This window comes from Dermacentor andersoni, chromosome 2 (genome assembly GCF_023375885.2).
Source record: "Dermacentor andersoni chromosome 2, qqDerAnde1_hic_scaffold, whole genome shotgun sequence".
NCBI lineage: Eukaryota > Metazoa > Arthropoda > Arachnida > Ixodida > Ixodidae > Dermacentor > Dermacentor andersoni.
In genome coordinates, this window is record NC_092815.1 from 180,523,032 (window position 1) to 180,543,609 (window position 20,578).

Here is a 20,578-nt window from a genome sequence, read left to right on the forward strand (position 1 = left end):
TAATATTTTAAGATCATCCAGCAATTGAAGAGTCCCATGGCCTATTACTTTCCGCAAAAGCAAAATTAACAAAATCGAACTTTCACAATGCGAGAATTCGCTGCGCCGCAACAATATGTTGTGTGTGTGCGTGTGTGGGTGTGTGGGGCGAAGGCACCGAATTAAAATAAAACGCAAATGAAAGCATGTTTTTCACAATCGAATGCCTACTTTGGGCACCCAATGTGGCTACCGAAGGAATATCGAAGAAAACTTGAGACGCGTTGTCCGCAGAGAGCCATGCGCATACTGCTCGGTGTCCTACACCGGCGAGACAAAAGATTTTTCCAGAGATGTTGCGATAAGATTCAAGCAGTGTTGCCAGGTTTGCCTGTATGTAGCTAGACTACAGAGAAAAAATGTTTGGCGTCGACTTAGACGAATTGGCTATATGGCTATGTCTATCCTGCTGAATATCTGCCACTTGGCTTCGTTTGGGCTATATGTGGTGCCCTAATCCACCCTTCAGAGGTGGCTCTCATCGAGCAGAAACAAATCTCGAAGGCCATGTTTAAGATGGCTAAGCCGGCAGCGCGGGTGTGCGTGTGTGCGTGCGCGAAATGCCCCACTCCCCTCAGTGCACCGCTGTCTGAGCCGATGGCTTTGAACTTTGATGCACTTAAAGTTCCACTGTGCTTCACCATTCTAACATCTGTGCTAGCAACATCGTCTCATCTCCGTCTTATCAGTTTCGGTTATCAGACAACCGATTACCGAGCGTCGGAATGAGCCTGCGAGTAGAGGATTTTTCACAGTAGACTGTACTAAAACGGCGATTGTCGGAAAGGGAGAGAAATAAAACAGGGCCGGGCAATCGTGACGCCGGCATGAAAGAAGGGAAGCACGGATAAATGACACGCTCCAGCGTGTTCATGGCCATCGTTTCTGGGGAAGTATCGCGCCAGGTACCGCTTTCGACTTGCTCCCCGTTTCTCACGGTAAGCTTTACTGCCATTTTCCTTTACCTGCAGATGAATTTTAACAAGACAGCGTTGAATGTTTCAGAAAATCCGGTATCGGCGCGCGGTGTCGGCGTCACTGTTAGTATACGAGAAAAGTTATCCCAAACCATGGGCTCCCTGCAAGCTGAGTCACCTTTGCGCCCGCATTGGGAGACTTCACGGCAGAAAGAAGCAAGGCGGCTGTGGCGTGAAACACAAGAACCCCCATGTAGATTGCCAAGTTGGCGTTATTTATCAGATTCCCCTGACATGTCCAGGCCAGACGGGCCGTTGTTTGAACGTGCGAATCCGTGAACACGAAAGGTTTATTAAAAACCGTGAGCAACGTCATTTACCCATGCATTACCTAGATCACAAATGCAGGCCTCTGCTCAACCAGGTTAAGATCCCGCGCAAGTGCAGTAACGAAAAAGCGGGGAACTTCTAGATGCATATAGTAAAAAAAAAAAAGAAAGGACAAGCATGCATCAGTGACACATAGATAATACTTTACAATAGGGAGGCATGTTTCCTAGAATATATGATTAGCTGAGCCAAGCCATTCGATTTTTCCTTATTTTGTGTTTTTTCTCCTCTTATCTGCTTCTGATACCCTGATGTGCCTGCGCTGGCTGGAACTGATATTTAAGTGTTTCCCTCGAATAAACTTCAATTATTAGTTTGCGCCTGTCCCGTCTTCTTTCTTGTGATCGTCTACAAAACGCATCCAATCTTTCCAAATATTTCTGTTGCACGGAAACTCAACCACAAACACTTTTTCTCAAGAGAACAGACTGATGGTCTAGTTGGTACTGCATATACTTGATGCGAAGCGCAAGAAATGACAACAACGACAGAAGGGAACGAAGGCACAGCGCTTTCTCGCTGCCTTTCGAGGTCTGTTTCTTTGGCGAATTCGGCAAATCGCACCGACGCGCACCGGGCTGCCCTGGGGCGACGATGATTGGATGAAAGAGCGCACTGGGGCGCTCCGGTGTGCAGTGGCGCGATTTGCCGAATTCACCATGAGGGGGAACGGTGCGCTTGATTCCTTGCAACACCATCCGGATGGAGCTCGCATCCGCGGCAGCGGCGGCGCCCGCCATGCCGGGGAAAGGCAAAAAAACAAAAAAAAAGAACAAAAGGCTCGCTTTTGTGCGTAGCGTTATCCACCAGCGTTTGCAGGTAAACATTACGGTTGCATAAGCTGCAGTTGCCGGGAAGCATGAGAAGCAGTCAGGGATGTTTGAATGTTATCGCGTTCCAGCCTTAAAAGCGAAGCTTCCTCTAAGTTTTTTGTTCGTGCTTTCGATAGGTTCGGCCTCTGCAGCGATTCGCCGGAACTTGAGTTTCCGGGGCCAACCAAGAAGCGTTCCGTGTGCAAGCTTGATGTCGCTGTTGTTGATGTCAAGGGTCGACCGTCACGGCGTCACAGACGTTTTGTTACGATGGGTTGCGCAAAAAGGTATTGCCGTAGTCAAATGCGAAAATGTATATACAAATTAAACTGCAAATAAAAATGGCTATATTTGACTACAAATTCTTTTTGCTCTGTTTTGTGTTTGGCTACATTTGGGTTACAATTTCGCTAGCTTTGGGCTACGCTGCCTTGCCCAACCTTGCAACACTGTGTTGAAGGTAATGCCCTCAAGCGAACGCGTTGAAATCTTTCGAGTCCCCACAGTGAGGGCGCAAGGTGACCATTGTTTCTTTTTCTCGTCTGCTAGCCAGAAAGCATCCATAACTCTGCCAGGCCAAAATCCACTCGGCCAGAGAAAAACGAACGCGCACCGAACTGCGCCGCGCGGTGGCCGGGGCAATACGAGGAAAACGCATACGCTCTGGCTGGCTCTAGCAGCCCGCGGGTATCAAGAACAAGAAGATTGAAGATTCTCAATGTGTCTTCGCGAATAAAAGTAAAGTAGAAAAAATAAATAGGAATGTAGTTACCTTTGCTGGCTTTAGTGTCTTGTTATGGAGGCTTTGGCGCAGGTGAAAAAGTGTTTATATATTTTTTCTGGGATATGATGGCACAAATGAACCAACACGACGCTTCGTCTCATAGGACCTTGCTGCGTGCTTTGCCAATTTGTGTGACAGTGTGTTGATTTGGCTTGTCCCGTTGTATGGTCCGATGTATGACTTTCTAAAGTTAAATGCACCGTTGGTGTCAAATGTTTATAAGAACATTAAACCCACAAAATTCCGGAATTAAAAATCCAAAGCACCACTTTCGAAATGGCAATGAACCTTTCGCATCAAAAGTTTCAGAACTTTTTACCCATAAAGTTTCCGAATTGAAATCCATGCATTCCGTAAATTCCGCAGACTCCGCGAGATGCCGCGACGAGCCCGCTCCCCATAAAAACGCCTTTGAAACTTTGTGCTCGGATGGGGCTTCTTGCATCATGTAACTACGGGTGCATAGGCAATGCCGCGAAATCCAGCCCGAGTTCGCAATGTTCGCGCCGAAATGTCTTTTCGAGCGTGAAAATCACCTTCTAGATATAATCCAGAATGATTTCCTGCGCCGGAGATTGTTTTGGCGGTTCATGACAGCACGAAAAACTTTCAGTCTGAAGCCCCATAAGCCCGCCCCCCCCCCCTTTTGGCTACGCCCCTGGTACTCAGGCACACTCAATTGTGTGCCCAGAAAACGCTGTCATGAAAAGGATTATTTGGTCATTCTGATAACGTCTGTACTGTTGAGCGAAAGCAGCCGCCTCTGGCTGTGAAAGACACAACTTATTATCTCGACGAGGCTCTAAAAGTAAACAATTTCGTCTGCGAATAAGGTATTTTTATCTAAGTCTGAATTGAATACTGGGTTCTTACCTGCGAAAACCATGATTTGGTTATGAGGCATAACGTAGTGGGGGACTCCGGATTAATTTTGACCAACTGGGGATCTTTCAACGGACCGCAATGCATGGGGACACGGCAGTTTTTGTATTTAGACCCTCGCAAAATATGGCCGCCTCGGTCAGGATTCGAACTTCGGACCTCGTGCTTATAGCAAAGCAACACCATAGCCGCTAAGCTACTGTGGCGGGTTCGGGTAAGTTCAAGTGTGTCTCTTCGTTTCCATTCGGTGTTACTATAAGGTAACACCGTCCAATCAGTCATGCGAACCGTGAAACATTTGCCTCGCATGCATCGCAGAGTGCTTGATCTTGAGGCGCGCTAAGTAGAAAAGACAACTGCTTTTTACCTTGTTCGCCATGTTTCGCTGCAGCGTCTGATAAAGAAAAATGCCTATGGGAAGAGACCAGATCGTTCAAGTCGGTGTGTGTGTGAAAACTTTTATTGTGATGAGGTCCGCAGGCTCGACTTCTCAAGCCAAGCCGGCCGCTCCCACGTTGGCACTGTCAGGCCAAGCCTTTCAGCGACATCATGGGCGCTCTGGACTGCCCTTAGTTGGTCCTGAAACAATGGGCTTTGAATCCTTTTCTCCTACTGTGTCCATTCTTCAAAGAGGTTGGGGAGAGCCGCGGGTCACCCCGCCAGCATATGTCTGATTCCAATGATGCCATTACAATCATTGCAGTCCATCTTAATCTTCCTATCTGGATATATCTTATTAATGGTGTACGGTGTGGGATATGTACCCGTTTGCAATAAGCGCGGTGAGACTGCCTGAGCCCTGTTCAGTTTTGGATGTGGCAATGGGAATTGTCTGCGTCCTAAATAGTAATGTTTGGTAACGTCATTGCATGTTATTAAATGATCTCTAAATTCCCTGGCTTGATGGTGAACAGCTCGGTTGTGACTGTCACGGTTAGCAAGTCCTCGTGCCAAGTCATGAGCAACCTCATTGAGGTTTACCCGAGTCTCGTCCACTTTCGCCATATGCGCAGGAAACCATCGGATTTCAGTTGTCATAATCCCAATGTTTTCAAAAAGTTTAGCTGCGTGGATGAAAAGTCAAAAGAGGGTGTCGCACATTTTTTTTTTTTTTTTGTAGTTCGTGCAAGCAAGAACGTCTACACTGTCGCGAGAACGTGTCCAGTATTGCAGCAAAGTAGAGTTGTGGTCGGGGTATTCATGAGGCGTGTGTGGGTTTCCAAATCTTTCGCAGCACTGTTCGCAGGTAAGCAAAATACCGCTCCTGCGAGAATGTGCATATTGAATTTGCGGATATTTGAATACGCATCCACATTAAGCTATTTGTTCGCAAAGAGAAAGTTTTTTTTTGTTTGGTGTCCCGAAATTATTCACTCAGATGAAACTACAATAACGGAAAAAATTACAGACCACTCAATATACACAATAGCTCACACGAACAAAAACTACCCTTATGAAACTACCGCATTACAAAAATGAACTCGAAAGAATATTTTGAACGGTGAAGCTAGTGATGAAATTGATAAACAATGGGCTTGACTCACAGTTCAATCTCCTCAGTAACATCCATACAAGTAGCAAAGTTAACTATCACTTCCCTACGATGTAAACTGATCTATGAAAAGTATATCTCACTAAGTAAATCCTACTACTTTGTGATTCTCACACCTAAAGGAATCATTTGTGAGCGCCTTTTAGGATGCGGTTACGTACTTTGGCAAGAGAATGTACTCAATGTACCAACTGCATTGTTCGGTTCCTGGTGAACAGTAACTCACCTCCCTCAAGCAGTCTTCACTGCCTTCCCCCGCGCACCTCGCACATGGCGAAGGCAAGCGCCTGACCCGATCCACCCACCTCAATCTAAGGCACCAGATGAGTACTGCGGTATGTGGAAAGTCGATGTTCGGTTCATCTCCCCGCTATTAAAAAGGACCCGTAGCACAGCTTACACTTGGAGTAACACACTTTGAAGAAGGAAATTGCTTAGGCCTGTGGTGCGTGATGAACGAGAAAGGAAGAAAATAATATACGACAGAGATGGCTCGTTGCTAGGGGATGAGCTTTGTTCGCTACCTTGCACTGGAAAAGGGAGAAAGGGAAGAAAAGAATAACAGGATCAGAGAAGTCAAGAGTTGATGCGCGCTGGTGTAGCCGATGTATTGGGATTCTCAGCGCTAAGTCCTATATGGTCGGTCAGTCCCGTGGCCTTCAGGAATCGAGGCCGCGCTTTGGTGGCTTTCTGTAGAGCTCTGTCAAATGCGAGACCGTTCTCTCGAGATCTTGTTCGAGGAGGAAATTTTGTGTTTCGCTGGTTCACAGCAGCGCGGAGGGCGTACCCACACAGAGCACAGTCACCCCGAATGACGAACGAAGTGCGAAAAATATTTGACTATAACAAAATGATTAGCAAGAACGCAGCACTCGCGTGCAGCTGTGGAGATGGTCCCCTTTCGCACAAAAATGTGCGCGTTACTTTATGACGCCCACACACTGAAGTCGGCAAGTAAGGATGCGCCTTTACCACATTATCATCTGCGAGCCGTTTTCGCCTCTTTCATAAGGCAGCAATGGTGCTCTCTCACTGTTTGCTCACGCAATTTCGATCTCTCGCTACTAGCGTAAAGCACTTATGGTGTGCTGCATGCACTGAGAAATTTCAATGCAATTGTCAAGGCCAGTATTTCATATAGGAGGCTGTAGCCAAGTACTGCACCACCCTGGTGTACCCACCCTGCTCTGGTGAGGGAGTGCATTAGCGGTTCTGGTCACCGGGATCAGGCCCTACTCCAGGCCTGTTTATGCAATTTCATCAACACGCAGATTCTTTTTTAGTCCGGTGGAAAATTGCGTGGCACCGGGATTCGAACCACGGACCTCTCTCGCACGCGAGGTGGGTGTTCTACCTCTACGGCACCGCTGCACCGCAGGGTCGAATAGGATTTAGAAAGCAATCCAACTGTCGTGCTACGTGAGCACTAGCGCGACGCGTCACTGCAGCGACATACATCCCGTATTATGCTCAGCAAAACGAAACACGCAGACTGGTGAATATATTGTGGAGAGTTATTTGACAAGAAACCTCTACTCGTGCGCTCAGGAGCAGGAGGAGGAGGAGGAACTTTATTATTGCAGAAACCGTTGCGCGGTTTATTCCTGGGTGGTTCCCTCTGACAGGGCTCCACTGGCGATCGCGGCTCGCCGGGCCTGGTCGAGGGTCGCCAGTTGGCTTCCCAGGTCCAGTTAGGAGAGTCTCGCCTCCCAAGACCACGTAGTGAGTGTGTATGTTGTGACTCGTGGCTGTGTGTGTTGTGACATGTGGCGCGGTTGAAGGCTGAGGCTACCAGGTTCGCCTGATTGACAACGCTCAGAAGGACTGCGTGTACACGCTGAAAATATTGAAACTGCTCTGGTGTTTCCCCCAATGAAATACGGCGTTTCGGTGAAGTGTAGCGACCGAAATGTGCCGGCTTAATAAACCTTCATTGTGACAGTACACACTGCGAGATAGCCACCACTTTTCCTTCAACATACTTCAGGGTTGTCCAAGCTACGTATGGCTGCTTTATTGCGCTTTGACCGCATTGGCCACGGCCACTCGAACAGACCTGCGTGCCCATTGGTTTGTTCTTTTCGTAGTGACGTGACTGTTCTAATTTCCTCCGCGGCTAGATTTATGGAACTCGTCGAACGAGGAACACGCTTCGTTTGCTCGCTGTCGCGAACATTGTGATATATTATGCTTCATCACTACGCCTTCCTCATCCATTTTTTTTTGTCAGAACCATGCACGTTAGAACCATGCGTGTCAGAACCCTGCATGGTAACGAAGCTACGCTGTCTGAATCATGTCGCTATCCCTCGATCGCACTCTCGGTTTCTTTGTCGGTTTCTGGCGTACTATGGACAGAAACGTACTCCTGGTGATTTTTTTGCGCAAACACCTTATAAAATGACACACGCGAGGAATTGATATTTCATTCCTTACTCGTTCCTTCAACGCGGCGACCCAAGATAGAGGTGTCGCGTGGCAAACCATTCGCTCTTTATCTAAATATGAATAATGAAAATTTAAGTGACGTGTTTTAACGCCGATGTTGAAATAACAATAGCGCAAGCAGCTAAACCTATTTATGCGATTTTTCTTCATTGTTGGCATGGCAGCCGTACAAATATTTATTTAACCCGCCTTTCGGTATTTCGATGCGATATACCAGGTTCATTCGGTGTCTTCAGCGAACTAAACAACACACCTTGTTTTCTCTTAGCGAAAGTAAGTGCCATCTCATCAGTAACGCGTAGTCAAATTCTACATGTGCATTCATTATGAAACTGCGGCGTGCACACAACACACGAGGACACAAGGCCAAGGTAACACACAAGCTCCCTGTATTGCCTTTGCCTTGTGTCCGCGTTTTTTTCTTTGCACGCTGCATGAATAGCTACCAACTTGTCAAACTTTTAGTGCCTTTACAATTATACATGTGCGTTAACTGCGGTCTTTGCAATGAAACGCGCATGCAAGAGGTTTGGGGCATTAGGAACGTGTTTTGCAAGCGGTGTCAAATTTAGCCCGTTGCCTCGGCAGAACAACAAATCTCACCGAGATAAAATTTATCGAAACGGGTAATAGGGGGAGGGGATCTCTATAACAAATAAGCATGCGAAGCTACGTGCCTCTGTATCGCGTGCAGCTTCCTTAAAATGTTTCTGTCAGTGTTTCAAACTGTTATATGGCCATTACCAGCAGAACTTTATAATGTCACATGATACCTGTATGTTACAAAATATCTATATTTGGCGGAAAAGAGGATCCTGATATTAAATTTAATGTAAGGCGATATGTTTATGTTCATTCCCTAATAAGAACTATTGCAAATTATTGAACTCTCATTCTTTCTCTTTTTTGGCGTTGCACGAGGAAGAGGAAGAAGAGGAACAAAAGAGAGAAGGCAGGGTTGTTAAGCTGAAACGCGTCTGGTTGGCTACCTTACTCCGGGGAACGGGAAAGAGGGAACAGAAAGATGAGATAGAGAGAGGAGGCGCGGAGGGGGGGGGGGGAATACGCGGTGAGCTCGCATCGTAGTATGCTTCCCTTGTGTTAGGGGTGAACTAAACAGGCAGATTGCTTGTATTTGTTTGCAATTTGAGCCATGTTGGGGGTAATGTGCAAGTTTTGCATAAATGCCCAGAATATAGCAGAAAAATATGCCAACAAACTGACATCCGGAAAGAAAAAGCGGTGCGATGACAACTATGTTGCTCTACGACGTGTCAAAACGTAAGCCATTGTCACCATCATGAGTAGACTTTGGTGCGTTACCCGTAAATACTACATGAAAGTCTAGCTCAAAACAATGAAATAAATTAGACTTTCCTTTAGTGGTACCAGCTGGTTCCCGATGTCAATGTACCTATCCATTCCCTTCTTTTTTCTTGGGGGTCGGTGGCTTCTAGAGTAGTTGAAACGTTATAAATAAAATTTCGCCGCATTCACAAGTTCTCCGCATCACTTTCCTTTTCTACTGAGAGCTAATCCGAAATCTTACGAGCGTAATATGGACACACTCGTATAAGGACGTTTCATTAAATATTTACACGTGTTCAAGCGGTTGTCAAACCGTAATAATACCGCAAACGGCTACTTTGTTGTTTGTATATTGCGCATACGGTTGCAGCAATGCGGCGAAAGCCCCGCAATGGCATCCGTGTCTCTGTTCGCTTCACGTAGCGCAAGCCTGAGGAAATTGTGCATTGTGCCGCGCGCGGCGTCCCCATTCGCCACGCGCAGTTCGTCTTTAAATTTTCTTAAAAGTAGCCCAGGTTCAGTTAACAAAAAAAAAACGTAAGCAATAGACGCGGGAACACACTTGGTGCGAATCAACTAGAAATATACAGCACTTGCGCCATCGCTTGAAGGAGACGGGACATAGCAATGGCCGCACGACCTAAATGTTCACCTGGAATGCCGCGGCTTGAGGAGACGGTAATGTTCACCCACTCGTACCTATATGTACGAGTGGGTACAGATAGGTACCTGTACACACCTATCTGTAATTCTTGTGAGAAAGCATTTCTTCAGAGCTACCCTCTGTATTAAGGCGTAGGACAAAAGCCCTTTCAGGGACATTTAAGGGTGCAAATTTCTTTGGTGCGTACGTGAGGTGTCCTCCGTAGTCTGAAATAAAATCAACTCTCTCTGTGTTACCTGAAGGCATGGTTAGAGATGCTTGCGTCATAGGACCAGAAAGCAGCCGACTCGTTGTGCTTATAACAAACGGATATTTTCTTTTTTTCGGGAACGCTCTGTAGTTGTTGAACCAGTTAATTTTTTTTACCCAAGCAGGTGCCTGCCGACATCTGCGCTGCACATCTAGAGAACGAAGATCGCTGTGTCTGGCTGCAGCCACAATAAATGGACGTGTATTGTCGCTCGCATTGGAGGAAACCACGAATCTCGCGTATGGAATACGTCCCGCTGATTCGGAACTCTGGTTTCGGCACGTCTAGCTGTCCAACTCTTTGGCTAGCTACTTCGCTCGACTGAACAGCGATCTCATAACAGATTAGGAGATCGATTACGGCAACTTCTCTCTTGGATCGATACTCTCGGTGAGCACTATCGTGATACGTGCGTCAGCAGCCAGAATTATTTCGCAAGCATACACAAACAAATGGCTATTTGTTTGATATATGTTCCTGTTCGTCTATTTGCGTACATTTTCCTTCTCCGTGCTTTCTTTTGCCTGCCTGAAACTGGAGAGAGTGTGGTGAATTTTTTTTTGTTTTGCTAATTCTTGCTCCGAAGCTCACGTCTTTCCAAATTTTTTTGTTTCTTTGCGATCGTGCTCAACCATATCCTGCTGCGTGTCGCATATTTTCGGCGTATATTTGAGGTTGTTGTTGCGTAGGGAAATGCCAGGGAATGAAAAAAAAAATAAAAACTGGAATGACACAAACGAAAGAACAGGAAGGCTGCTGGAAGCACCGTGTTCCTTCGTCTGTTTCTTTTGTCTCCCGTCTCATCGCATAAAGTTGAGAACGGAAAGATGGTGCGCCCTTTTTTAAAATTGTTCAGGCTCATGGGGGCATTCTATTTTGATTGTTTGCAGCGATGATGCTTCCTCACGACGCAACCACTTGGTTACACAGAGCGCACGCAGTGGGACTCGATTGGGCCGAAAGTGATTGTCAGATTTCGAAACTGGATTACTATTTGGGACGATAATATTAAGGAGGTGTGTGACAGCCCCGCGTACGCAAGAGCGTCAGTTCCGTCACTACCAGCAATACCAGTGTAAAGTAGGAACCTATCCACAACCTGAATGATTTGCAGGCCACGGATGCAGTAGAGCCCTTACCAACGAGATAAATATGTCATGATAACGATGTTATGAATGACTGTGTTATGGTATACTGTTGAGCATGTTCCCCTACAAGTGACAGTAGCAACCATGGAAAACATAAGCAACAAATCCACCCGCTGGAGGTCCGTGTTACACTCAGACACGCCATTTTCACTGATTGGAGTGTTTCTCGCGTCTTTCTAAGCGGCAGTCTTGCATGTAATAACACGCCAGAATCTGTCTTCGAAAGTGGCATCAGAAAGAGCGGAATTTCTAGCCGTCGTATCGAGGACGACACAAAGAGAGGGACTGATGGTCTCATCACACCAACAGAGTCGCGTGTACGTGTAGCACCCGGTGTAATTTGGGCTGAGTGCGCATCCATAAATCTACTTCAAGCCAGAGGCGACACGCCATAGTTTCATCGCTGCGGGAGGAGGTGCAGAAGCAGTTCCAGCTTTAACGATGCGTGGGTCGTGCGGAAGCAAGGGCCAGCTTTCGACAATGCGGGTTCCCGTCCTACCTAGTACGGGTGTGAGCCGTCTTCTTTTTCACTTCTCTGTAGCTGAGGCGCTCCTCGCTCAGTGCGCGTTCGACTCCCGTTTAATGACTTCAAATTTTTGCTCCGCACTAGGCTACTTGTGTTGCCAGCTGCTGCACTTCTCTTTAGCCGACCTGCGCCTTTAATTAGTGCTTCCTGTTCGGATTGTGAATTCGGGCACATACTCACGGGTACATACCCATCCGCGGCAACTGACCAAAAATGGGCACATACCCAGTGACATGTATACCTGTGGCCGAAATTGTCTACGCGGCAAGGCAGCAAAAAGCCAGCAATCACAAAACGGAGCCAAGGGGCAAAAAAATATCCGCTTTAAAAGGCGACATTTACGCTGTGATATAAAAAAAAACTGGCTGCATGCTAACTGAGATGGATACGCTGATGCCGGGGCATGCGACGGTGAAAATACGGGGTACGTGAGTTTCGATGTTTGCAGCTGAATAGATGAGGCCGAGTAATTGAAGGATTGAGCATCACGTGTTTGCTAACGCACGTATGCCGTCGGCGTTCGAGAAATGTTCGGCGAAGCGCTTTGAAAGTTTCGCTATCGAGAATTTGTGTTGCCAAATTCGCGATGGAGAGTTGGTTATAGGAAATATGGTAGCGACAGGAGGAGTACAGAAGTAGGTCCAGCAAAAGAATAACTCTTCGCACTGAAAGAAAATTGGGAAAATAATCCTAATTCAACATTTTATTGCACGCCACTAGCAACGACAAAAATAAGGTTTGAACAGGACACTAGCGACTCATCAGCTAAGGTCTATTAAGGAAAACGCTCGTTGCCTTGCATTGTAGCCTGTCCTCTCTCTGTAGCGTCTCCGGTTTTTCTTTTCTTTATTTTCTGTCGCATGCACTGTTCTCTCGTAATCCAGAGGTTGATCCTGAAATTAAGCTTTAAAGCTCCAGATTTTTTATATTTCCCATGTGTTTCTTTGAACATTTGCTTTCTTTCTCTTGCATAACTGTGAAACCACTTGCGCAGGCGAAAAACGGGAGAGTGAACAGTGAAGGTTGACGTTTACAGGAGTCGAGCGAGCGTGGTTAAATGTCGCCTGAGCATGTTGTGACTAATCTGACTTGTCATCTAAACACACACACAACCACGCACGCACATGCACACGTTCCAAACACCTTTTCTGAAAATAAGGGCTGGGTATCAGAAGTGGTCACAGAGCCAAGTTAATAAGTTGAAAGGAAGTTTCTTAAAAGAAACAACAAGTAATGCACTTTATAATTCTGAGAAGCTAGAAAAAAAGCAGAGAAACATTTCCAACAGAAGTAAAATTAGTCCGTATATAGGGATGAAAACCCGGACCGAAACCTTCCAATGTTGTCGCTCCGCTATCTGCGCTGACTCAAAGCTTTGATTTTTCAAACAGTTGAACATTGCTGTGGCGATATATTAGCTACCTGGTTAGTTCGGATGCTTCAAGCTGTCAATTATTCGGCCACACTCAAGAATCTGCTAAACTATTGGTTAGCGCCGATCGTAGAGCAACCACTTGGAAAAGGTATTGCTGCTTCATTCAAACCCCGGACCAAGACACTTATTATGGATGTGTGTAGCGTTTTTATGAACCCGTATCAGTTTCTTGCGTAAATTTATACTAATCTGAGGTGGATAACAAATGGTATTTCTTTCCTTTCATTTAGTTTTTTAGTGTCTATGCTCCGGTTGCTTTTCCCAAGCAATGTGAGCTCTTTGTATTTTTTTTTTTTTGCAGGCACAGGAACTCTAATGGGTCGCCTTGCTTCTAATACAACTGCTAAAAGAACGTTTTGTTACCGCTGATAATAAAAATAAAGCTACAAGATTAATCGGTACGATGCTATTGAAGTTATTAGGAAGTATTATGTAGCGCTCATGCACGATCGTGAAAGGAAACTGTCCAAGTACATATTTTGTTAATACCCAGTGCACTCTGAGCACCGTCCTCGGAGTTCCTCTGCATAAAGTGTCTGTGACGTAATTATATAAAATAAATCCATGAAGTATTCATGTTTCGCATGCAGCCACTATAGACCAATGTCCTTGTGCTGTTCCATTTGTACTTTGCCTGTACTTGTATCTACTAGTACGGTCTGATGCAGTAGCTAAGGGAATATTGCGCGGTGATTGAAATTACGTTGTCTCTGGTCGCATTAGTGGTCACGGCGGTCTCATTTTGAAGGGAGCAGAACGTAACATCGCTTGCTTACTGAGATTTTGGTGCACGTTGTTTAACTCTATAGCTGTTGGACATTTTTGTGGTATGCATCACTACAGTGCCTTTCATTCTGCAATGAGACTCTAGGCGGAAAAAAAAATGCAAGAACATATTTCACTTTGTTTACTCTATTGGCTGGACGATGATTTTATCTTTGCTTACAATACTGCGTCAGGCACAATATTGGAAGGCACGAAAGACGTATTGCACTTTTCCTTGACTGGCTTATTTTGGATATTACACTCCGCAGTTTCAGGGTGAAAGTCGCGCTTATTAGGAAATGGAATATATCAAGATCACAGCCTGTGCTCTTAGACTGCACGCGAATACGCGTTGACTACGTATATACACAGTAGCCACATATATACAGAGGCCAGCAGGGACGAAAAGAATACGCTACGCTTGTTCGTTTAGTGGAATGTATGTGAACACGGCAGGGGAGCTTAGCACAAAGAATGCATGCAATCTCAAGTTAAGAGATACGGTTACAGCAACTTCATTTCTTGCCTGTACGACTGTATTTTCACAGTCCTAACACGCATCTTTTCAGAATAAAAAGTAGATTGAAATTTGCATGTCCGTTGCAATCGCAACTAATTCTACAAAATAAAAAAATGAAGCCGATTCTTATTTTTCAAAAAGTAAATGACAGGCAGCTAGCCACAATGTCAGCGAACGGATGTTCCTTTTTTATGTCATGGTTTGCTGTCACCATTTTCCAGTTTGCTATAAGTGTGGCATTTCTAATGCATTAGATGGAACTGAAGATGACTTTCTGTGGTTGGTAGACAGTGAAAAGGAGGTGCCGTCAGACTCCGATAGCCACTAGCCGCTAAAAGTCAGCTGTGTGCCTCTGTATGTTACATAACGTTTCAACACGGTACGCCTCAACTCAGGTTTCGTCACTCGGTGTACACGGTAGAATCGGCACCGAGTAATTTTTTTTTAATTATTACTTGGGCCGTAATATATCTGCGCCTTACAATCGGGGGCGCGAATCGTGCAAATACAGCATTTACTTGATATACCAGGATAAACATGAAATGTCAATACAATAATGCTTGAGGACTGGTTTTGTGAATATTGTAGTTCAGGACAGTGTTGGTCTGAGTCAACTGTTTCTTCTTGAACTCTGCGATGTGAAACTTTATTCTAAACTATGTCATTGACTTAATCAACTTGTTCGCGAAGGCTGAAATGCCTTGCTCCTCGGCGTGTTAATTCGCCCCCTTGGTGTTAAGTATGAAGAACAACACTTCAAAAAGCCCTTCAAGAGAAAAGCGCTAACGTACAAATAAACTAGACATTTTTTTCTTTGGTTTCGTCAATAAAGTTGGACCATTTTCCTCGTCATCGACAAGAAAGTGCAAATATACATACAGCTTCCCATGTTGTGCAGACAGTTTTTTTTTTTCTTGCCGAAACCATCGTGTAGTGCCGCGCCAGCTTCGTAATGGTGCCCTCGAATACGTGAGCGAAACAAAAGACGCATAACAGAATGAACTTTTAGCGGCCCAGGCCTATTTACGGCGTTATCTTGTGACGCGATCCGTTAACCACTACCTCAACCCAAGCCTCCGTATCTTACGACATTGGGCCCGATGCTAATGGAAGCCATAAATCAGCTCACATCTCGCCGGAGTTGAGCATCCGTGCAGACATCCGAAACGGCAGTGTAAACAGCCCTGGCGCCGAATAGCTGTGTTTGTGCTCAGCCGTGCACCGACATTGCGAGATACGGCGTGGCACGCGGAATGCCTGGAATAGCTCACGGCGTTTTACGGGTCGCGAGGAACGTCACGGGGGCCATGAGTGGCCTTGCGACTTGGGTGAGGTGTTGATAAGAAGAAAAAAAAAGTGAAGTTCTGTGAATGTGATCGCACGTCACGATCCTAGGAGACCGGCGCTAGCAAATCGCACTTAAGTTTCCTGATATCGGTGCGAGGTAAATACTGGCCTCGCGTACGGAATACTGAGCAGGCAGCCGTAGAAGGAGTTCGGCCACTTGTCGGTGACAAATTTGTGGCGGACGTAATAGAAATGTTGCGGTTGACTAACGTCCCGTCGGCAAACGTGAGACGAATTCGACGTGCTTTCTGAAGGACGCCGTATGATGGGACGTGTCGAAACACAAACAGTCCTAATAAGTTAGCTCACGTCAGCCTATTCCTTTGTATTTCTTGCGCACATACACACTCGATAAAGCTCACTCATTGTGCTGCAGTAAAGTTTATACCACGAGTGACGTAGTTACTAGCGCGAACAAGACTAATGTAAAGAAAGGTGGGACAGGACAGAGTGATAGAACGGGAAGATGCTGAAGTTAAACAGACCGTTAGGGAATGCCCTTTCTTTACTATAAAGCAGAGTAATTAACGGAGAAAGTTGGGTTAGTCGGTGCTGATGCAGTTGCTGTGACATAGTTTCTAACGCCAACAAGACAAATAAAAGAAGGTGAGAAAATTGTCCAGTAAATGGATCTTGAAAAGCCATTTACTAGACGTATCAACCTGTAGCTGCTGGCTGATCCGCTGTTATTCGTGAAAAGAGCTATCAAACACTTCATAAACTTTCTATAAGATACTGAGTATCACCTGCCATATCGAGTTCCTTACCTTTATTTAAACTACTAGAAGTTCAATAGTACATCCAATGGTCTAATGAATCATGCTCTCCACGGTCTTCGTGCACAAACCTGTATTCTTAACCTGAATTGCATATATTTCGAGAATGTGACACAACGTTAGCGCGTATGCGTAATATATAAAGGTAAGCTGACGCATTAGAGATAACAATGGATAAGTTCTGGGAACTACAGTACTATCTCAGTAAAAGGAAATTATTTAAACCGAATTAGCCGCGTAAACGGAACAACATCCTACAAATTGTTTTGTTTCGTATTCGAATATTGAAAAAAAGAAAACTTTTCGTTAAAAGCATTCTCATCCCTCTGTAAACGGAACCGCTCGTCTTGCAGAAGTACTTTGTTGCGGACTGTTTGGTTCATACTAAGCGAGTAACGTACTACGCACAATGCGTGTCCTGTCTAGCTCTCTGCCCTTCTTTATTTATTTTGTTTCATGCGTTACTTGTTCAAGTGGTTATGCATTTTTATTGCGCACCACGCGCAGTCGCCGACCGATCTTTGGTATATGCTCAATTATCAGGACACCGTGCAGTGCAACAGAGTCTAAAAGTAGGAGCGATGTTCTTCTTTTTTTTTTTGATAAGTGGCTTGCACCTCGTTAAACCCTGAAGTACAGTACCCTACCAAGTCAGATCAATAGTCGCCGACTTTATAAAAACAACGCGGCACGCGCATTCAAGCCGTGGAATTGTCAAAGCTCCAATACCTGTTTGCCGTGTGTGTCTTCTCGACGTCCCGCTTTTATTGCGAAGCATTTTATGCCTCATTCCAGCTACTTTGGCCATAGGTCGATATGTGCGTAGGCAGGAAGGTGGGCAGGCCGGTATTTTCGGTCTCGCCACATTTCAGGCATATATAAAAAGAAACGCGAACCTCTGTCTTCGACCCCAGTAGCCCAATGCTCTAGCCACTATGCCACGATCGCGTTCCTTTTCTTTAGTACTTCAGCAACAACAATACAAACCACGTTCCTTGGTACTGAAAGAAAACAATATTACTTCATTTGGCTACACTGTAATAGTTTAAAAGGCCTTCAGAGAGGCCTTCATAGACGCCAAACCATCAAGTTCCTGAAACCAGTCGGGTGGTTCAACCATGCACTTAAGGGCATCGCACGTGTGCATGCGCTTGCCCGTATACTTCTCTCGCGCCAAAGCTGACTAGCCCCTTGGAGGACGTTTTGCGCCTGCGTCACGTGTCAGTTTACAGCACGCGCCTTGTGACCGTCCGTGTTAGGCAACAGGCAAGAAATGAGGTTGCCCCCTAAATTAACTTACTCTCGCACCCGCACCTAATTGTTTTCCTCAAAGTTGTGGCAGATATTCTGCATCATATTTTTCTTTACCGCAAGCTTGCATTTTTATGGCACATGCTAACTTAGCGAACTTTCTATGCAAGAGTGTTCGATTGTAAATACTTACGTTTTCTGGCGTGGGCACTTGTGTACTTGCTTTTAAGCTGATGTTAATGAAACATAAACGAGAACAGAACGTTTCATGGAAAAGTGGGTACACTTTACTTTTTACCCCTTATCGGTTGGCAGGACCGCCGTGATACTCAATTGTAAGCATCCCGACTGCCAGCCTTTGAATTCTGAGCTAAGAGATTGTCGGCTGGAAATTCGTTTATTTTTTCGTCGCACTCGTTCAGCAACTGTCCGTCACACAAAATGAAGCAGTAGTGCACTCGTTAAGCATATTGAAGCGAAGCGTTCTTTACAAAGATACCAGGACTTACTTGACCGCGGCTGACGCGTGCTGCTGCGGTTTTGCAGTGTAGCTCATAGTTCACAAAATACATTCAGTTACGTCGCTGATGATGGGATAGCAACCTCGGTCCCCCAACAGAAGCAGCCTGATGCATTAACGGTTGGCACACAATGGCACGTGTAGCTTTACCGAGCCAAAGCCTTGCAACCCTTTGAGACGGTTGCTGCGTGTCTCACACAACGTAGCGTGGCTGCGCGAGAGCACGCGTGCGTGCCTCACTTTCATTTACAGCAAGAGACGCAGTAAAGAAAAGGGGCAGGCTTATCGCATTTTATCAACTGCTTTACATTTATTCTGGGATGTGCCACAGGTCGGCATTTTTTCATCTTTTTTCTTGTGTAATATTGTTTGTCTTCTCTATTGCTTTTAAGCACCGTTTTCCACGGAGAATAGAAAGCGAGAGGGTTGAAAATCGAGATTCTTGGTGCTTATAAACTTTCGGAAGAGCGCTAGATGACGAAATAAGAAAAACGACAAATAGGCGCCCATTTGTTGTCGTTCTTATCCCCGTCATCTAGCGCTCTTCGAAAAGTTTCAATCCTGAGCGATCTGTTACCTCGGTAATGATATAATAGCGCAGGGAATACACCCCCAGATTCACGCACTCACTCAAACACACAAACATGCAACGAGGCACCCCCTCATCCTTTTCGCACAAGCGTGCCTAAACTGCGTTCGTAGACGTTACGACGATGGATTACCAACTAACCCAGCGACAAGTTCTTTTATGTCGTGACAACATTTCTGCCCTAGCATTAGCGCGGTGCCAAGCTTACTCCTACACTTTTGCTTGTTCGCTCCTTTTCCAGTGCACAGACGTGCTTGCTCTATAAGCAGATATCGATTTAGACATGCTGTAAACAGATACTTATAAAATAAATTATTACATTAAGGTTTTTTTTTTTTGCATACATTATAAATAGTTCGGTTTCATCGCCTGAGAACCTATTTTCACATTGTTTCGAAGTTGCATGCAGTGTAGACAGATAGATTAGTCAGTCGCTACGCCTCGTTTCGTCATCCCCTGGTGTTGTCGAGTCCTGGAAATGCGTACACAAAATTGGTTGAGACAGGGTACGTTCAGTTTCAGAGCACGTATACGCAAGCAGCCGGAATGCAAGCAGAGCATGTATGCGGTACGTATGGGAGGGGCGGGTGGGGAGGCCGGACTCATCCCGACAGCTCGGGCGGCGTCGGCTCGTTGACTTAATTAGGCGCGAGTCCGGCACTGCGATTTGTCGCAGCGCATCGTTAACAGTTCGTGTAGAAAATGAATCCGCGTGCGAAATAACGTTGAACCGTGGTAAACCCCGAAGCGCAGTTTCGCAATTTTAATAACTGGTCACTGTAAGGTTTCTCCCGCTGGAGAGACAGTTAGCCGAGTCGGCAGTGTGGCGAAAGATGTTTTTAGGAGGACCAGCTTGTAAATTTGCCCAAATGTTCTATGGTGCGTGTGTCGAGCTGAAGTTGCATTGCGTAGGAGTGTGTCTAGTAAGCCAGCAGGGTTTGAAGGGGGGAATCTAGTGTGCATCTGACATACATGATCAAACCATAGGCCGTCCATTCTAAGCGTATATACCACGTGTTCTTTTTTTAGGTGCTTCAAATTTGTAGAAATTGCCTGTGGAAAATAGCACAATTTTAACCCTTCAGCGAAATAACTCGATGAAATGGCCATCACTTGTAAAAGAATAAAGGTGCCGAATTGAATAGCTACGATAATTAGACTAATTAGCGTTTTAATTATTTATTTCGCAGCACGTATTTCAAACTACGAATTCTAGACAGCGGATTTACAAAACACATCACCTAGGTACAAATTATCAGAATTATGCCAGTTACCAGTTGCAATGATGCCGCATATCTCGAAACTGGTGTCGTCCTCAGAATTTGTTTCAGGTCGATATGCTTTGCAAGCTCACTTGCTACGATTCGTAAATTGAAGTACGTGCCGTAATTTAACAAAGTAAAAGGGTAAATAGAGTAATTCTCTTAATTATTCAGTTAAGGATTTTAAGCATAACTGCGAGTCGGCCTAGTTGGAACAGATTCACTAAAAAAAAAAAAAACTTCTTGTGCGCAAACAAACAGGGACGAAGCGCTTGTCCCTGCGTTGCTCCTTTTCTTCGTCCCTGTTTGTTTGCGCACAAGAAGTTTTTTAAAAAGGATTTTAATTTCTCGTTCATGTAATGACCGCCACACCGAATAATTGAACTCAAGTTA